Source organism: Protopterus annectens, chromosome 12.part0 (genome assembly GCF_019279795.1).
Source record: "Protopterus annectens isolate FY-2018-M chromosome 12.part0, PAN1.0, whole genome shotgun sequence".
In the NCBI taxonomy this organism is placed as follows: domain Eukaryota; kingdom Metazoa; phylum Chordata; order Ceratodontiformes; family Protopteridae; genus Protopterus; species Protopterus annectens.
This window is the reverse complement of record NC_056746.1, coordinates 970813984-970833985: the sequence shown is the minus strand read 5'-3', so window position 1 is coordinate 970833985 and position 20002 is coordinate 970813984. Positions and strand designations below refer to the sequence as shown.

At 40.3% G+C, this 20002-nt stretch overlaps 1 protein-coding gene across 1 annotated transcript in view; it reads left to right on the top strand.

Annotated features, from left to right (window-relative positions):
* LOC122816911 (junctophilin-2-like) overlaps positions 1-20002 on the top strand; it is a 671515-nt gene that overhangs the window by 247598 nt on the left and 403915 nt on the right. The gene's annotated exons all lie outside the window — the stretch shown is intronic.

Here is a 20002-nt window from a genome sequence, read left to right as displayed (position 1 = left end):
TTGACTCCTAATGTCATGGAACACAAGGTATAGATCACCCCACAACAGCCTGTAAGAAACCAAGTAAAGGGACAGAGTTTCAACATTTCCTGGCAGCACAGGGACTTTAGGCCAATAGTCTTCTTGATTATGCCCCCCCTGGGGCCTTTCCAGTTGCTTGCTATGCTTCCAAAGATACATCCTGAAAGGGGCATTGTACTGAATAACTGGTCTAATTAGGACTGTGTAAAGACAGATGATAACTTCTTTTGATCTGGATGATATGCTTTTAGATGTTAGAAGTATTTTGTGGCTACTGCTGCTACATGGTGGCTAAAGGAAATGGAATTATCACCCCAGGTTCCAAGGTACGCAGTGCTAAAACACAAGCTGGCCTAATGCCACAGCAAGCAGGAAGAATGTGCTGTATAACATAAAGCAAAGTAACACTGTAATGCAGCCTTATGTAAATTCAGTATAACTGTACACACAGTTTATGATGCTAGCTATCACAATACAGAACAGCACTAAGCAGGATAATACCATGTGAAATGTAGCCTTCTGTAAAAACAGTATAACTGTGTATCACAGTCCTATAACAGGATAACACTGTGTAACTAATTCTCAAGTAAAAACAATGTTAACTATAGAAAAAAATTACCCAGATATCACAGTATCGGGCATGGTGTCACAAGAAGGAAGCTCTAGTGATAGTGTATAATATGATGTAATACAGATGCTGTAAGATAACACAGTATGTTTCAGTGCTGCGCAGTATATTGGAGCATATCACATATATTACAGAAAAGTGCAACATGATAGACCTAATTGTCACAATGGGTAGGCTTGGTGGCGACAAGTAAACCATGTTGTGTAGGCTACAAGGTGAGATTGCAATGCAGCATTGTAATGCCGCCTCTCTTGGTACATTGTGCAGCAGCTCTGCACAGCTGACTGCAAAGTTAATTGAACAGGTCCCAGAAGGTTGTCAATAAGGAATAGCGTGGTGGACTCTTGAGCAACTATGTCCAACCCTGCACAAAGTTAACTGAGCTGATACAGGGCAGCTGCAGCTGTATACACCCAATTGCAGAGATGTGTTGGTCTCAAATGTCTGAGGTCTCTAAATTGCAAGGGCTCGGATGTGTGTAGGGCAGTGCATAGTTGCACACTCTAGCTATTGTCTAGCCCAGTGCTAAACCTTGCACAGCACTTCTCAGTTGTGATGGGCCTGGTTGCTGAACCCTTTGTTCATGTCAAATCTAGTAGCAGCACATTGGTTTACTCAGAGTAGCCCAGCCAAAAAAGAGCACTAGGACATGCAGAGTTTCACAATTGAAAAACAAATTCAAGAACAACAAACTAGATGCCTAGAATAGCAGTTTCCCCTGCTTTTCAGACCTGAGCCCTACCTCATAGTATTTGAAATTCATAATATGCCAGCAGACCTACTTGAATGTAGTTCAACCATCTTCAGGAAGGGAGGAGTTCAATGACTGAAGTGCTACTATCCTCAATACCTTGACATGCTTTCTGAGACTGACAAAATACATAGCCTGTCAACACAGACCTTCTTCATGTGACTCAGAAAAGAATATGAGACCCATTCCGTATAGCATGGATCACCTGTATTAGTTTTTCTTTCTCAGAAGTAACCCAGTCCTGCAAAAGTGAAACTGGGAAGCTGTCAGAAAAAAGTGAGGTTTAACTAGCAACTTCTTTCTGAACACCCTGTCGCAAACTTTAAGAAATGCCTTTCTAGTGTCTGAAGAATGTGGCATTTCCGCCAGCATACCACTGTGTTCCTCACAGGGGGTGAGGTGAGAGAGGGAGGAAGAGGAAGGAGCCCCATGGTGTGTGAAAGTTGAGCCTATGGTCATTTATTAGTATATTTACCTGAGGAATAAGCTTCAGAGTTGAAAAGCTTCTGGCCCATGAACACCTTCCACTGGATTTTACTGTTTTCACTGCATTTTACTATAGAGTCATCCTTTCTTTGCCACTTATTTGTTTGTTCTAGCAGAACATGGTTGTGTATGTCTGCCACTAAAAAATAACATTCTTAAAGGAAGGTGACGAAATGCATATGACAAAGAACAGATTAATTTAAAAAAAATGAAAAAACTTAACATATATTACAAATTATAAATTTCTGCACATTTTGCAATTACTGAATCTAAATAGTCACAACAGCCATATTTAACTGAATTATTTACAGATCTTAATTGTAATGTAGCTTTTTTTTTTACATCAGCAGCAAGTTCTAAAAATTCTTTAAACAAAGGAATATTATCAGACTTCAATTTTTAAGTAATTACTTTTCTTGAAACCGCTAGAAAGCTCCAAAACATGGAATATTGTTTAATGGTTATTACAACAGGTGCTTGAACATTCATAAGTGTTGCAATCAGACCAAAAAATTCAATGATACAGTCCCCAAAATGTTTTTTTTTTCACAATCTGCAAGCATGTTGGATACCTGGAATGAGGCAAGTATCATAAGGGAACATTTAGAATTGCTGCAGAGTTTGGAAAGGTAATTGCATTTTATCAGGAGGCTTTAATTGTGTTTTGGATAAATCTGACACAAGTTATAATAGAAACTTGAAATTAATTGCAAAAATACTAAAGAAATCTTAGATATACAAGAAAGATTGCAAAAAGCCAAGTTAAATCTACAAATGAGAGATTCTAACACTTGTCTAGCTACAGTTATTATCACAGGGCTCTGTTTAGGGGGGTTTTGATTGGGTAGTTTGAACACTGGCCATTTCCTGTTTTTTCTGCTTTTAATAAGCCTTTGTTTGAACCAGTTTGTGCTTGTTTGCTCAAAGGTGCAGTGAGTTGGGCCTTCTGCCCTTGCTCCATTGATTTCAAACACGTGCTGAGAGACTACAAAAGATCATCATCTTCTTTCGGCTGTTCCCGTTAGGGGGTCGCCACAGCGGATCATCTGTTTAAATTTCTTCCTGTCCTCTGCATCATGCTCTTTCACACCAACCACCTGCATGTCCGCTCTCACCACATCCATAAACCTCATCTTAGGCCTTCCTCTTTTCCTCTTACCTGGCAGCTCCATCCTTAGCATCCTTTTCCCAATATACCCAGCATCCCTCCTCAGCACATGTCCAAACCAACGCAATCTCGCCTCTTTTTTGCTTTGTCTCCAAACTGTCCAACCTGAGCTGACCCTCTAATATACTGATTCCTAATCCTGTCCATCCTAGTCACACCCAGTGCAAATCTTAACATCTTTAACTCTGCCACATCCAGCTCTGACTCCTGCCTTTTCGTCAATGATACCGTCTCCAACCCATATAACATAGCTGGTCTCACTACCCTCTTGTAGACCTTCCCTTTCACTCTTATTGGTACACGTCTGCCACAAATCACTCCTGACACTCTTCTCCACCCATTCCACCCCGCCTGTACTCTTCTTCACCTCTCTTCCACACTCACCATTACTCTGAACTGTTGATCCCAAGTACTTAAACTCATCCACCTTTACCAACTCTACTCCCTGCATCCTCACCATTCCTCTACCCTCCCTCTCATTTACACACATATATTCTGTTTTAGCCCTGCTGACCTTCATTCCTCTCCTCTCTAAAGCATATCTCCACCTCTCCTGGGTCTCCTCAACCTGGTCCCTACTCTCACTACATATCACAATGTCATCTGCAAACATCATAGTCCACGGGGCCTCCTGTCTAATCTCATCTGTCAATCTGTCCATCACCACTGCAAATAAGAAAGGGCTCAGAGAAGATCCTTGATGTAATCCCACCTCCACCTTAAACGTATCTGTCACTCCCACCGCAGTCCTCACCAGTGTCACACTATCCTTGTACATATCCTGTACCACTCTTACATACTTCTCTGCCACTCCCGACTTCCTCATACAATACCACAACTCCTCTCTAGGCACCCTGTCATATGCTTTCTCCAAGTCCACAAAGACACAATGCAACTCCTTCTGACCTTCTCTGTATTTCTCCAACAGCACTCTCAGAGCAAATTTGCATCTGTAGTGCTCTTTCCTGGCATGAAACCATACTGCTGATCACTAATCATCACCTCCCTTCTTAACCTAGCTTAAACTATTCTTTCCCATAACTGCTGTGACTGATCAATTTTATCCCTCTGTAGTTACTGCAGCTCTGCACATCACCCTTATTCTTAAAGATAGGTACCAAAACACTTTTTCTCCGCTCCTCAGGCATCCTCTGACTTTCCAAAATTTCATTAAACAATCTGTTTAAAAATTCCACTGCCATTTCTCCTGAGCACCTCCATGCTTCCACTGGTATGTCATCTGGGCCAACAGCCTTTCCATTCTTCATCCTCTTCATAGCTGTCCTTACTTCCTTCTTGCTAATCTGCTTCACTTCCTGATTCACTATCCCCACATCATCCAACCTTCTCTCTCTCTCTCATTCTCTTCATTCATCAGCCCTTCAAAGTACTCTTTCCATCTACTCAACGCACTCTCCTCACTTGTGAGTACGTTTCCCTCACTGTCCGTTATCACCCTTACCTGCTGCACATCTTTCCCAGCTCTGTCCCTCTGTCTAGCCAATCAGTACAAGTCCTTTTCTCCCTCTTTAGTGTCCTGTCTATCATACAACTCTCTATATGCCTTATCCTTAGCCTTCGCCACCTCTCTCTTTGCCATGCGCCTCATCTCCTTATACTCATGTCTACTTTCTTCATCTCTTTGACAATTCCACTTCTTCTTCGCCAGCCTCTTCCTCTGTATACTCTCCTGTACTTCCTCATTCCATCACCATTTTTCCTTGTCCTCCTTCCTCTGTCCAGATGTCACACCAAGCACCTTCCTAGCAGTCTCCCTTACTAGCTCTGCTGTAGTTACCCAGCTATTTGGTAAATCTTCATTGCCTCCCAGTGCCTGTCTTAACTCTTCCCTGAACTCTACCTCACAATCAGCCGTTTTTAACTTCCACCATTTAATCCTTGGCACTGCTTTCACACTCCTTCTCCGCTTCTTGATCACCAACATCATCCTGCAGACCACCATTCTATGCTGCTAACTACACTTTCCCCAGTCACCACTTTGCAGTCTCCAATCTCCTTTAGACTGGCCCTCCTACATAGGATATAATCGACCTGTGTGCATCTTCCTCCACTCTTGTACGTCACCCTATGCTCCTCCCTCTTCTTAAAATATGTATTCACCACAGCCATGTCCATCCTTTTCGCAAAATCCACAATCATCTGACCTTCTGCATTCCTCTCCTTAATACCATACCTACTCATCACTTCCTCATCCCCTCTGTTCACTTCACCAACATGCCCATTGAAATACGCTCCAATCCCTAGTCTCTCACCCTTGGGTACACTCACCACCACTTCATCCAACTCGCTCCAAAATTTTTCTTTCTCATGCATCGCACACCCAACTTGTGGAGCATATGCACTAACAACATTCATCATTACACCATCAATTTCAAGCTTCATAAACATCACTCTATCAGACACTCTCTTCACCTCCAAAACACTCTTGGCATACTGTTCCGTTAGGATAACCCCTACCCCATTTCTTCTGCCATCCACACCATGATAGAACAATTTGAACCCGCCTCCTATACACTTGGCCTTACTTCCCTTCCATCTGGTCTCTTGCACGCACAATATATCAACCTTCCTTCTCTCCATCATATCAGCTAGCTCTCTCCCTAGACCAGTCATACTGCCAACATTCAAAGTTCCTACCCTCAGTACTACACTCCTAACCTTCCTCCTCTCTTCCTGCCTTCGGGCATGCCTTCCCCCTCCTCTTCTTCTTCGGCCAACAGTAGCCCAATTTCCGCCAGCACTCTGTTGGCTAACAGTACTACACAAGATAAGTGCTTATTTTCAACTGTTTTCTCCACTTTCTGATGAACTAAAACAATATTTGCTGCATATCTGTTTGTTTAAACTGAGCAACTGTATTTTAATGCATTTTTAGACTGTCTGCTAATTGAATTGCTCTTACAACTGTAATTACTGTTTAGCTGCTTGTTTTTTTTAATTTTGCTTGTTTACTGGTCTTGAAAAACAGTGGCATAGACTAGGTTCAGGTTTTTGCTGAGTCTAGTACTGTTTGTGACCTTTGGAGCTTGTAAAACAGTTAATCTTTTGTTTGGAGGGGGCCCCTATGCCCTAGTGGGAGGAAGGTACAGTTTGGACTGATCTAGCTAGAGTTACTGTTGCTGGGCTCTGTTTAGGGCTTTTTGATTAGATATTTGAACTTTGGCTGTTTCCTGTTTTCCTGCTCTAAAAAAGCATGTGTTTGAACTGGTTTGTGCTTGTTTGTGCCTAAACAGTTAATCTTTTGTTTGGAGATGTCCCCTATGCCCTAGAGAGAGGACGGTACAGTTTGGACTGATCTAACTAGAGTTACTGTTGAAGGGCTCTGTTTAGAGCTTTTTGATTAGATAATTTGACCTTTGGCTATTTCCTGTTTTTTCTGCTCTAAAAAAACATGTGCTTGAACTAGTTTGTGCTTGCTTGTGCCTTCGCACACCATTGAGCTGAGGGATTGCCAGTGACAGATGCTTGCTCTCTAGCCTTGCAGATATTACCTAAACCAGAGCTCTTCGTGTCTAAACCTACAATACCTGCCCTGCTGTAATCCCTCTGTTATAGCCAGACCAAGATTATCCCTAGAACCATGAACTGTCGGTTCTCCTCCTTTTCTCTTACCACCCTGATTGACATGGGTCTACTGAGACGGTGAGCAACTGCCTCATGTACACTGATAACCCCCTACTTCTAAATCATTCTTGTACCATTTGTGAGAGAAGCACCTACATTATGAATCTCGAATCACAGCTCTCTCGTACAGTAGATAGCAATGTAGAGCGGGCTGTCAGCCCACCTATCACAGCTCTTGCTTTTGACACACAGCATACACATAGACAAACATATGCAGAGTTGCTCGCACAAAATCTACCTAAACACCAGAGACCTCCAAAACACATGTATACTAAACCCGACCATAACACCCAAAACACACAATACACATAATGACACAAGCACAAATGTCTCACCATCAAAGCCCATAAGGCAACGCACATCCACTCCAAATATCGTAGTCATAGGAGACTCTTCAGTGAGACACACAGACGTTCCGACTCACCAGGCTGAACAAGGAGAAAGTCACGGTCAGCTGTATTTCTGGTGCCAGAATTCATCAGATCACACAGGCACTAAAGTCTCTTAGCAAGTACCATTTATGATTCAGTCATAGTACATGTTGGTGTGAACGACTTGAGTTGTACCTCCCTGAACTACATGAAGAGAGATGTGATTGAGCTCTCTGATTGTGTCACAGGCAGGTATGTCCTTAGCCTTGAGCAGCATATTACCCTCGCCTAGGATGATACTACAATACAAACAGGAAAATAATTGACTTCAATAATTGGCTTAGTTTCTGGTGTCATTGTAAGGGGATCCAGTTTTTTCAGCCTGGGATGACATGATCAATGGACCTCGATGCTTTGCCAGAGATGGTCTTCTTCTGTCACCCCTGGGATTTTGGCTATTGGCAAAGGCTTTTGCCACCCCTATAGTGCCTATTTGAGGCAGTGTCACAAGGACAAAATTCCCCAACGTAAAAATTTAATCAAAAAATAACCTCAAGGTTATGCTGCTAAATGCTAGGAGTCTTGGCATGAAACTGCACTCACTGGAAGCGGTCCTCACCTTGGAAGACGTTGACATCTGTGCAGTCACTGAGACGTGGATCAAGGCAGTGAAGAGCACCCCAGCCATATCAGGTTTCACCTCCTACCACACATTCATACCCTGAAAGGAAGGCTTGAAAACTAAAGGAGGTGGTTTATCAATATTATTTAAAGGCAAATACACCTCCAGATTGATTAAACAGCATGATTCCCTGGAGACACTTCAGGTGCAACTGACTGTTGGCAGAACACCTATTCAAGTCATTGCCAGTTACAGGACTCCCTCCATGAATTAAGACACTCACTCTGCCTACTTGGATCTATTGGAATCCATCAAGATACATCTGAACACCATGGTTCTGGGTGATTTTAATTATTCATCCATTGACTTGGTAAATTACTCATGTTCAAATTCACTTGCCCAAAAGTTCCTCAAGTTCATTAACTCCAATGCCCTGGACCAGCTGGTGGACACACCAACTATCTTGGATCTGGTACTTTCCAATATGGGGGGCTGCTGTAGCACCCCCACTGCGAGGTCTTCTCTTGTCTGATCACAAATTGGTCTCATTCGAAGTAACTATCACAACGGACCCCCCCCCCAGCAGAAACTAAACTAAAAAAAAAAAAACTTCTCTAAAGCAGATTATATCCTTCTAAGGGATCTTCTAAGGGATGGTATAAATAGCTTCACTGCACCTCCTCCCCAGATGGAACTGGCAGTTATGCAGAGGTCTACACCAGTGCTTTTTACAAGCCCCTGTATAACTGCATTTTTAAGACCATACCTGATAAGACCAAAATAAGCACTTCAAGGAAGAGTAAACCTTCCTGGTGGACAACTGCCATTAACAGGCTTTACAATAAAAGGAAGAAATTGTTGTCCGAAAGTCAGAGGGAGCATGCCCTAAACTGGAAACACTTCCTCCTCAACTTAAACAAGCAAGTAAGACTTCTTGTGAAGTCCTCCAAAGCAAACTTTGAATCCAAATTAGGGTCCTCAAATAAGGACAACCATAAAGCTTTCTTTAGTTGCATCCATAGCCAAAAAGGCAAGACCCAGATTTGCACCAAACTTATAGTTAATGATACCATATACACTGAGCCTGTGGACATAGTAAATCTGTTAACCAGTAGGTTCGGCAAAAACTTCACTCCCCTGTCCCCACCACACATATCCCATGACATTCCTTCCACCTGTGCTCCAGCTTGTATTTCTAGAGAGCAGGTCATAAATACCCTCTCTTAAGGCCAAAAACACAGCATCTAGGGAACCCGATAATATCCCAGGCTATGTCCTACATGGGCTCCAACAAGAATTAGCAATACCATTGGGTACTCTTTTCAATCAGTCTAAGCACCGGCTTCCTCCCTGCTGAATGGAAAATGCCCACCATTATCCCCTTGCACAAGGATGGTGCTACCACAAAAATCAGAAAAAAACTGATAGGCCAAAGAAGAGCCATAAGATGATAGAGTGGACTATTGAGAATAAGAAATAAATTATGTATTTTTATTGTTATGCAAAAAGCCCAGAATTTCCACACACAAGATGTACAAAAAGGTTAAGATAGAAGTTGGAGGAAAGAAAAATACTTCAAGATAAACTGTCAGAAGCCTCAAATAAACAATTGTGTTCATTAATAAAACAGATTTGTGAAAAACATTATATAGACTAAGAAACTTTTATCTGTTTAGAAAAAGAAGCAACTGAGGAAGTGCGAAAATGTAAACAAAACCTAGAGATGTTTGAAAAGTATAAAAAAGAAATATGGACATGGGAAAGAAAGAGATTTGATTATGGTGCAATATTTATGCAAAGTCAAAAACCAAATTAATCAATACAAAAAAGGCAGCCCCAAAGATAAATGAAGAGAAATACAGGCAAAGCCATCCAGATATGGAAAATTTCACAATAAAAATAAAAACGAATCACAAAGAGGAAATGTAGAAAAGAGTAGTAAAGTAGAAACTAAAAAAATTAGAAGCTGAAGTTATGGAATGCCTGCAAAGTGAAGGATTTGGTGTAAAAAGTCTAACACAGATTGCATCACAGCGTGATGGAACGAGTCCCCAAAGTAAGAAGAAACAGGAAGATCAGAAGACATCTGAAGAAATACGGACATGGGAAAGAAAGAGATTTAATATTGTGTAATATTTATGCAAAGGAGAAAGCAAAATTAATCAATCAATACAAAAAGCGCAGCACCAAAGATATTTGAAGAGAAGTACAGGCAAAGGAATCTGGACATGGAAAGCTTTTACAATACAAAAAAATAAGAAGACAAGAGGAAAAGTAGAAAAGATTAGTAATGGAGAAATTAATGAAATATAAATTTGAGGTTATGGAGTACCTGCAAAGTTGAGGATTCAGTGTAGAAAATCAAACTCCGAAAGCACCACAGCAGGATAGAGCAACAGACATCCAAAATAAGGAGAAACCAGTGGAACGGGAAACAACTGGGCAGTTGCCATATGAAGATATTTTGGAGCCTTCCACAGGAAACCAGTATAAACATTCAATTGAAGCTGGACAGCAAGGGATGGAACAGGAAACTGGCAACTCTGACACAGTCAATGTTGAGGAGTGATTGGCCAGTGAGCTCCCATATGACAGAGCAATGAATGACACAGGATGAAATTGAAGAGACTGTGCCAAAAGATGATGCTATAGAACTTCTCTATAGGTTGCCTGCCAGAAATGTTCCCTTAGTTTAGGAGAAAATGAACTAAGAAGAGTCACTTGATTTAATACAGATAGACATATTATAAAGGATCAGGATCTGTCTTGCACTATTGCAAATAATAAACTAAACATCACAGCACAGGCAGAACAACTTAGAAGATACACAGATAAATATAAAGGAAAGGTACAGAATGATCAATTTATTGATGACCCTAAAATGTTCTACAGAGAATTGGGAAACAAGGTTAAAGGAATTAAAAGACCACCCAAAAAAGAAGAAATAGATGCATTTTGTAGAAATATATATGAAGATCCTGTGGAACAGAACAAAGATGTTAAATGGATAGAAGAAGTAAAAGAAAGTATAAGCCTCCAACTAGAAAACCCAAGGCCCAGATGCAGTACCTAACTTCTGGCTAAATGTATTAACATATTTGCATGAAGATTTAGCCACGAGTAAGAACTATTTATATGCACACCACAAACAGACTCCAACCTGGTTTACAACAAGAAAAACAATGTTCCTACTTAAGAGTGAACCTGCGAGTTATCTTAAAAATTATAGACCACTAACTTGCCTTCCGATGACATATGAACTATACACCGGAATTGATGCAGACAGATTTTATAGTCATTTAGAAGAAAATTCAATCATGGCAATAGAAAAAAAGGATAATAAAAGAAAGTCCTATGGAACAAATGATCATCTGCTGCTAAATACTTATATTGGAGAACTGTAAAAAGGGGAAGAATCTAAGTATGGCATAGATTGACTATAAAAAAGCATTTGATAGTATGCCACATTCGATAAGAGTGCTTAAAAATGTATAAGATACACCCTGCACTGATCAATTACATTACAGTGACCATGAAACAGTGGCCAACCCCTTTCCAATTATTAAGCCATGATAAAGGACAAAATATTATTCCAGGGATAAAAATTCAAATGGGGATATTCCAGGGTGACTCCCTGTCACCGCTGCTAATTCTGTCTTGCCTTTAACCCTTTAAGCTGTCTACTTAACAGATTAGGCCATGGCTATAATTTGGCTCCTGGAAAATAAAGTATAAAGACCTCTCCTCTTCTCTTTGTTGATGATTTAAAACTGTACAGCTCATCAGATGAGGAACTGAAAGCACAACTGCAAGTAGTCAGAAGATGTTCATCGTGCATACAGCTGCAGTCATAACAGATGGGTTCTCCTGCCGTCAGGCGGGTCCTCGGTCGGCCGAATTCCAAAGTCTAGGTCTGGCATCGGTTGTCGTCGCTTCTTCCCTGACGTCAGTGCGACAGGGGTATAAAAGAACCAGCCGACGCCATTTTCTTCAGTCTTTCTTGCCGCGCGGTGCCCGAAGTAGAAGCAGTTCGCAAGTGCCGGTCGGCCAGCTCCTGAGATTACGAAAAAATTTGGACCGAAGTCTTCTTAAAAGCTAAGTACCCCATTGGGGAAACTTTTTCTTGCCTCAGACCGATGTCAAAGTTAATAATTGTGAACAAAAAAGAAGCACAACGACCGTGAAAGTAATCCGATCCCAGTACCTGGCCTCGGGCAGAACGGAGAGTAGCGTACTTGTTAAACTGAGTCTCCACCAAACTGTTGATAACAATTTTATTACACAAAACACTTCCAACAGATGACACAAAGACCTTCGAGCTGGTGAAAAGTGATGAAAAACACAATGCACTTCCAAATGAATTCACAAAGTTTTACAACTGCAAAGGTTGAGCGCTTTCATCTGACTCTGGCAGATTTCTTCAGAACCATATAATTATCTACGTCACTAGTTTATATAACCAACATTTTGGCGCCCTCGTTTGCTAATTAAAAATTATTCATTGTTAAACTTGGAACTACACTAGGTCACTGATACATTTCCTCAGCTAAATGTAACAAATCTTTTGAGAATTAAAACATGCATGAAATACATATAAAATGTATATATATAAAAATAATATATATAAAAATATAAAAATATATATGATAAATATAAAAAATGCTATTGTAAATGTCACATATTAATACTTCATAGAGTGCAAACTTTCCTTGTTAATAATACAATACCCAGTCCTATCTCAATAACCTTAATAACTCTATACAGTTGGGTGTGTACTAAAAGGATTGTAGATATACAAATTTAATGATACTTCCTAGCTCTATGAATGTGTATCGAAAACAACAGCACAACAATGAAAAAGCATGAGTTGACTGGATACTAAACTACATCGTGTATGTAAGTAAAATATACCACAACTAATGTATTATCTACCTAAAACATTCTGCCTACACTAGTGGATGACTATATAAATTAAAACATATACATATGTACAATGTTCATAAAAATCTAAGGAATTATGATATAGTAAAGATGAAAATTGTAAAAATATAAAAAATATATATAAAAATGAACAGTAATGAAAACTTGTGACAGACTATAGGCAGTGATAAAGAAGAAACTACTGGGTGATCTGATCTCCATAAATTCATGGACAACCTAAAATTAGAAAGGGTTTAATGCTGATGTATTCATTAATTCCTGGATGCGTCGTGGCATCCAGGAGTATCTGCCATCTACTTTCCAAAGCTCCCAATTTGGCTTTCCAGTTACCAATCCCCACAGTACTAACTACCTGGTCTAATATAGCAAATTTAAAACAGTGATCCTTCCCATTAGCTATGATGTGCTTGCTGAGAGCATTTTTCTCGTCACCCTTTTTCATCTTGTACGTGTGCTCGTAGATTCTAGTTTTAAATTTTCTTTCTGTTTTACCTACGTAATATGCGTTGCATATTGTACAAGTCGCTAAATATACTATTCCGTGACTATTGCAATTTCCAGTTTTGAATTTGCATATACTGTGGGTGGTATTCGCCAATTTTATGCTGTGGTCCTCATTTATGTATTGGCACTGCTTACATGTGCCACATTTTTTCTTACCTTTACTTTCACATTGTTTCCCCTTAATAGTATTTCCATTTCTTTCAATCAGTCATTTTAAATTACAGCCAGTTTTAAAAGTGATATTGGGAGTTCCGCCTACTGTTTTCGTAGCTTCTTCATCAAGGTTAAAAATATACCAATGTCTACTTAATATTTCCTGAACAATATTGGTGAAGGGGTTATACATAATAACACATACACGTCTGTTAAATTTGTTATTTGGATGATTATCAATTTCTGCTTTACCTAATAGTGGTTTGTATTTCCTGCCCCATTGGGATTTAACATAGTTGGTCACATCAGTCAACATGCCACTAGGGTATCCTCTATCTAAAAATAACAAATGTATAACATCAAGTTCTTTGGACATGATTTCTCTAGTGGATGACATCCGTGCGGCTCTCACACACTGTCCTTTTACTATATTCTTAAACGTGTGAGGTGGGTGGCAACTACCATACTGGATATAGTCGTTAAAGAATGTGGGTTTTCTGTACAATTTAGATGTGTACCCATGTTCATCAGTGCTAATATAGGTGTCCAAATATGCTATTCCATTTTTCTCTACAGTATGAGTAAATCTTAAAAATTCCGTTGTGTTATTAATATAATTGATAAAGGTTTGAATATTTTCCGTTTCACCCTTCCACACAATTAATATGTCATCCAAAAACCGTGTGTATAATAACATTTGTTTATAATATTCACTAGTGAATATGAACTGGTTCTCCCATTCTAGCATCACTAAGTTTGCAAATATGGGTGCACAAGATGCACCCATAGCCGCAACCCTTGTTTGTCTAAACGTCTCGCCTAAAAATTCTATATAATTGTGATCCAGAATGAGTTCCATCATACTCATGATGACCTGAATTTTGTCCCAAGTGAATCCAGAATATTTCCTCAAGCTGTTACTAAAATATTCTAGGCCTATATCCTTGGGTATGCAAGAAAAAAGATCTTTAACATCCACTGTAATAAATGTTATATCCGCATCCCATACATCTTGGTTTAATTTATTCAATAAGTTCCAAGAGTCTTTGATTAGGTGTGGAACTTTGACATATATATGTTTTGTCCAATGATCCACAGTAACACCTAAATTAAATGTTTTTGATTTAGAACCGGATATAATAGGTCTAAATGGAGGGTTCTGTAGGTTTTTGTGGATCTTAGGGATACCTATAATATGTGCCAAAATAGGATGTTCATTCCTTAAAAAATTGTATAACTCTTCAGTAATTCTATTATCCAAAAGATACTCTTCTATTACTAAATCTATCCGTCTATGGCCTATATTAATCTGGTTCCGTGAGATGACCTCATAGTTCCCCGAATTAAACAATATGTCGTGGAGTTGTTGCTGATAGTCACATGTATATGCTAGTATAATCCCCCCTCCCTTGTCAGGTTTCATAATTCTGACATCTTTGTTTGAAACGATATCATCTAGCATTTTCCTTTCTTTTTTGGTAAGATTATCCGTAAATAAACAATATGGTTCAACTCCTTTCCTAGTTTTATTATATGCCGCATAAATTTCTCTACATACCGCTTGTTCATAGAGTGCCACATGTGTATTATTTGGAGGAATATACGTACTTTTCTTCACCAATTTTCATAACAAAGGGGGGTATCAGTGGTATCTTTAAATTGAAAAGCCAAATTCAGTCTTCGACAGTATAGTTTTACCTCCTTTATAGTATCAAATAGATTGAACTGTCCCGTTGGAATGTACTTCATTCCTTTACTAAAAAGTGAAAACAGTTCTTCCTTTATTTCAAAGTTGGTATAGTTGTATACCATAAATCCTTTAAAGTTGTAAATCTTAGGATTACTGTTAGATGTATTTATCTCAATGAGATCACTGTCTTGCATCTCACCAGTCTTGTTATTGACTAAATTATCCAAAGCTGTGATACCTTTATCTAAATTGCTCTGTTTTAGTATCTCTTTTGGAATTTCTTTGGGGCTGGAAAAAATCTGCCCCCTTGAAAATTCAAGTTACCATCCTGCCTAGCATGTGCTCTTTTCCCTTCACTATAAAAATGGTGGGTTTTGTTCATTTCACTCTGCGGTTGTGGCCAAATGTATACTCGACCAACCTTATATTGTTCTGTATCCCTCTCCATTTTGTGGATCTTTCTGTTATATATTGTCTTCATCTTATAACTGGCTGTCTGAAACTGTTTGAAATATAATTCCTGCCAATTGTCAAATTCCTTGTCACCAGTAATTTCATCGTTTAATTCTTCTAATTCGTTATATAACTTCGCTACCTTTTCATCGTTATGCTTCATTAACATTTTCATGTACATGTTACCAAACAAGTCAAATAATTTGTTAAAATCTTGTTTTACTGTATTGTTATATTCAATCCCTAAGGGTAATTTAAAGAAACGCAACCCTTTGGGCACAATGTTGGTGTTCATGCATTTCTCTAAGTATACATTGTCTAACTTAACACTTTTAAACTGTATTAATTTTTTACCCATAAGATTGATTTTCGTTTTTATGTTATTAGTTAATCCATTAAATGCATATGATTCCTGTCTAAAATTACATTCACCATCTAATTCAAACACATATTCATCATTTAGAAAATCTTGCATAAATTTGTCATTATTTCCTTTATCATGACTAGGTAGATTTTTGTCATGTTTTCCTGACAGTTTGTTGCAAATATTTGGGCTAGATACAAAGTCTTTGAATACAGTACCTGTATGTGCCTTATTCACAGTCTTCTTAAACACATTAGAATATGTTTTATTTCTATCCCGTATTTTTGGTCTAGCCCCAAGTCTCTCTGACTCCTCTTTGTGATGAAATAAGCTGAAGTCAAATGTAAATTCAGCTTCAGATAATATATTTTCGCCCACATCTTTTAAATCGATCCCTGTTATCTGTTTGGATGCATTTTTAATGTTGAAGTCCTGTAGTTGTCCATTCGGAATATCTCCCATGCTATTAAGTTCAATGCGTTCTGCAATAAAGGGAGGGGTATTGGAAATGTACTGGGATCGGATTACTTTCACGGTCGTTGTGCTTCTTTTTTGTTCATAGTTGGAATATGACCGAACCAGCACCTACGGACACTTCATTGAGTGGAGCGGAGTATGTTTCTTTAAAAGCGGAAGTTACCACGCTGAAAGCGGACGTCAATAGACTTTTGGATCTAGTAGGGAAACTAGCAGCCTCAGTACAAGCTGGCAACAATACCAGTTCTCCACACCGAGGGGTAAACATTTTCAATACCCCTCCCTTTATTGCAGAACGCATTGAACTTAATAGCATGGGAGATATGTATACCTTGTTTAGGCCCAGACCACAACGTCTCGGTCTGTCGCTTTTGTGCTTTATTCAACAAACGCACTATTAAGCGTCGGGCGGAGTTCGCCCAGCATTATTTTGGAAAAGCATTTAACTATACTATGTCGTCGGATACTCCGACTCCGGTTTTGTCTAAACGCAAAGACAAGGACCGACACTCTAGGTCCGCGGCCTCTACCGACACCACGCCAAAGCCGACTACATGTGGTCCGGTTCTCAGCGAGGCACCTACGCAGCCCCTGATTACAGACTACACATCTTTGGCGGTGTCTCCTGTACCCGAGGTCGCAGGCTCCTCGGCCCACACCCTGACTACAGATACCGAAGCCACGCTTGGCGTTGAAACACAGAATGTGGACAGGTCCACCTCCGCTCAAGGTGTCTTCAGACCTTCCTCTTCTTTCTCTATCAAGGCTTTCACCAAGTCTAAAGCTACCATGCACCCTAAGAGACCAGCTACACAGGGCCCATGACCAGGCCCCATGCCTAAGAAACAGATGCTTAAAATGGCTGAGGATTTAATTACTCTAATCAGAGGTTCTCAGCCACCTCCGGACAAAAGACCCAGAGTGGAGGAAGATTCCCCCTCCTCTGATCAGGGATCCATTATTTCAGAGCACTCTGATTATCAGGAACAGTCTTACTCCCCTTTTGAAGACTCTGATGCAGAGGAATCTATTCCTTCTGTTCCCCCCCTGAGGATTACTCATTTGGTGAAACTCTGCATACCTTAAGGGTACACTTCCACTGGGAAGGCCAGGATTATTCAGATTCCAAGAAAAGGCTCAGGGAATTTCTTTTGTTACCCCAGCACAGGCCTCTGGCTATACCTCCTGTCCTGGACATCCTAGATGATGTTTACTCAGAGGCCTGCCTTAACCCAGACTCTCTTCCTCCAGTTCCAGTTAAGCCTGACAGGTACTACAAGGTTCCTGACTCACACCAATTTCTATACAAAAGCCATGCTGCTGACCTAGAAACCATCTCACAGGGGCCCAAGGGAGTTAAGGCCTCCATTGCCAAAAACCCATTGCCTTCCAAGAGAGATTCCAGATCCTTAGAAAGGTGGGGAAAAAAGGTATATACCTCAGCTACCTTATCCATGAGGGCCTTAAACTGTCAGTTTCATATGCTAAAATACCAACAGTTTCTGTTATCTCATTTGAAAAGTAAAATGTCACAACCTGAACAACTAGACATGAAGGAGTTGCAGGATTTGATGCATAGTGCAGAACAAGTGGGTAAACATACCTTTCAATGTGGTTTTGATGCTCTAGAGGCCTCATGTAGAGCTGCTGTTACAGGCTCAGTCATACGTAGGCATGCCTGGCTCAAGGAACAAGCCTTGCCTGATCATGTCAAAGCTAAATTAGTAGACGCCCCTCTTCAAAAAGATGTACTATTTGGGGCAAATGCTGAGGAAGTATTACGGAAAATGGAGGAAAAGGCTAAATCAATGCAAACTGTGAAAGAATTTCCGCAGGTTCAACCCCCACGTTTTAGTAGAAATTGGCCTTCCAAAAACTGGTCCTTTCCTGCCACAGACAGACCCCAAAGAGGCAGATACAGGTGCCCGAGGGGCAGTGGACAAACACAAGGCTCGTACAGAGGCAGACAATGGCAAGCTGCTACACCAAGAGGTGGTGAGGACAACTCGCAATCTTTCAGAAAGCAAAACCAATGACTTCCCCTTTGCATGCCAACCAGGTCTCAAATGGCAGCCCCCTTAGGAGGAAAGCTGGCTGTATTCTCAAAAAATTGGCATATTGTCACAAAGGACAAATGGATCCTGAAAATTATAAACAGAGGCTACAAATTCCATTTTCATACCCTTCCAAAAATGAAAGGCATGCCAAACCTGCCACGCAATCAAAGGGCAGAGGCACAAAAGCAAATTTCAGATCTTATAAACATGAAAGCTATTCAAGAGGTACCTACACACGAACAAGGTCAAGGTTTTTATTCCAGGCTATTTCTGGTGCCAAGGAAGGGAAAAGATTGGAGACCTATTTTGGATCTGTCCATCCTAAACATATTCCTACTCGTACCAAAATTCAAGATGCTCACTCTACAGCAACGTCTTCCCATGCTGGGCAAGGAGTCTTGGCTGGGAACATTGGACCTCAAGGAGGCATACCTGCATGTCCCAATCAGACAAAATTGCAGAAGATACCTCAGATTTCTTGCAGGTTCAACCCATTATCAATTCTCTGCATTGCCCTTTGGTTTATGTACTGCGCCCAGAGTATTCACGAAATGCCTGGCATCAGTAATTGCCTACTGCAGACTTCAAGGGATACAAATATACCCTTATTTGGACGACTGCCTGATCCAAGCGGACAGCAAGCACATTCTTCTGAAACATCTGGCTTATGTAATAATGTTACTAAACTCTCTAGGATACACAGTCAACAAAGAGAAATCAAGACTAATACCCTCTCGGAAGATAATTTTCCTGGGTGCCAATTTGGACACAAACACCCAGATGGCCTACCTCACGCCAGAAAAGCAGGGGCAACTAATTCAATATTTCAGAACACTGGCAAATTGCACCAGGCTGACTGCAAGGAAAATCCTGCAGGCTCTGGGATTCATGGCATCTTGCATCTTACTAATCCCATTTGCAAAGCTGCATATGAGAAAACTACAATGGTACCTAAAAAACATATGGGCTCAACACAGCCACAGTTTGGAAACAATAATACCACTAATTCCATGTCTGCAAAAGGAATTTCTGTGGTGGGCTCAAGCATGCCAAACAAACACAGGTCTTCCATTCAGCAAGCCTCAAGCAAATCAAGTCATCACAACAGACGCCTTGGACTACGCCTGGGGGCGCACATGACATGCATTCAGGGCAAATGGACCCAAAAAGAAAAGCACCTTCACATCAATCAAAAAGAAATGCTAGCAGTGATAAATGCTATTACAGCTTTCAAGGACCTTCTACAACCAGGTCAGCTATTGATAAGAACAGACAACACCACAGTTATGTGGTACATAAACAAGCAGGGAGGAACGCATTCTTATCCCCTATGCAGACTGGCCATGTCACTTTGGAACATGGCCATGGACTTACAAATGGAACTACAAGCACAGTACTTGCCAGGCAAGGAAAACACGCTGGCAAACAACCTAAGCAGGAATATGACAGATCCACACGAATGGAAGTTGCATCCAAAAGTTTTTACAGAAATAATCCAAAAATGGGGAAGGCCAGACATAGATCTCTTTGCCTCCCACAAAAATCATCAATTGACAAAATTCTGCTCAAGGATTGTCCATCCAAAGGCCTGGAGAGTGGACGCTCTCTCTCAGTTGGACATCAATGACAGTTTATGCCTTCCCACCTCTTCCTCTGCTGCCCAAAGTCCTA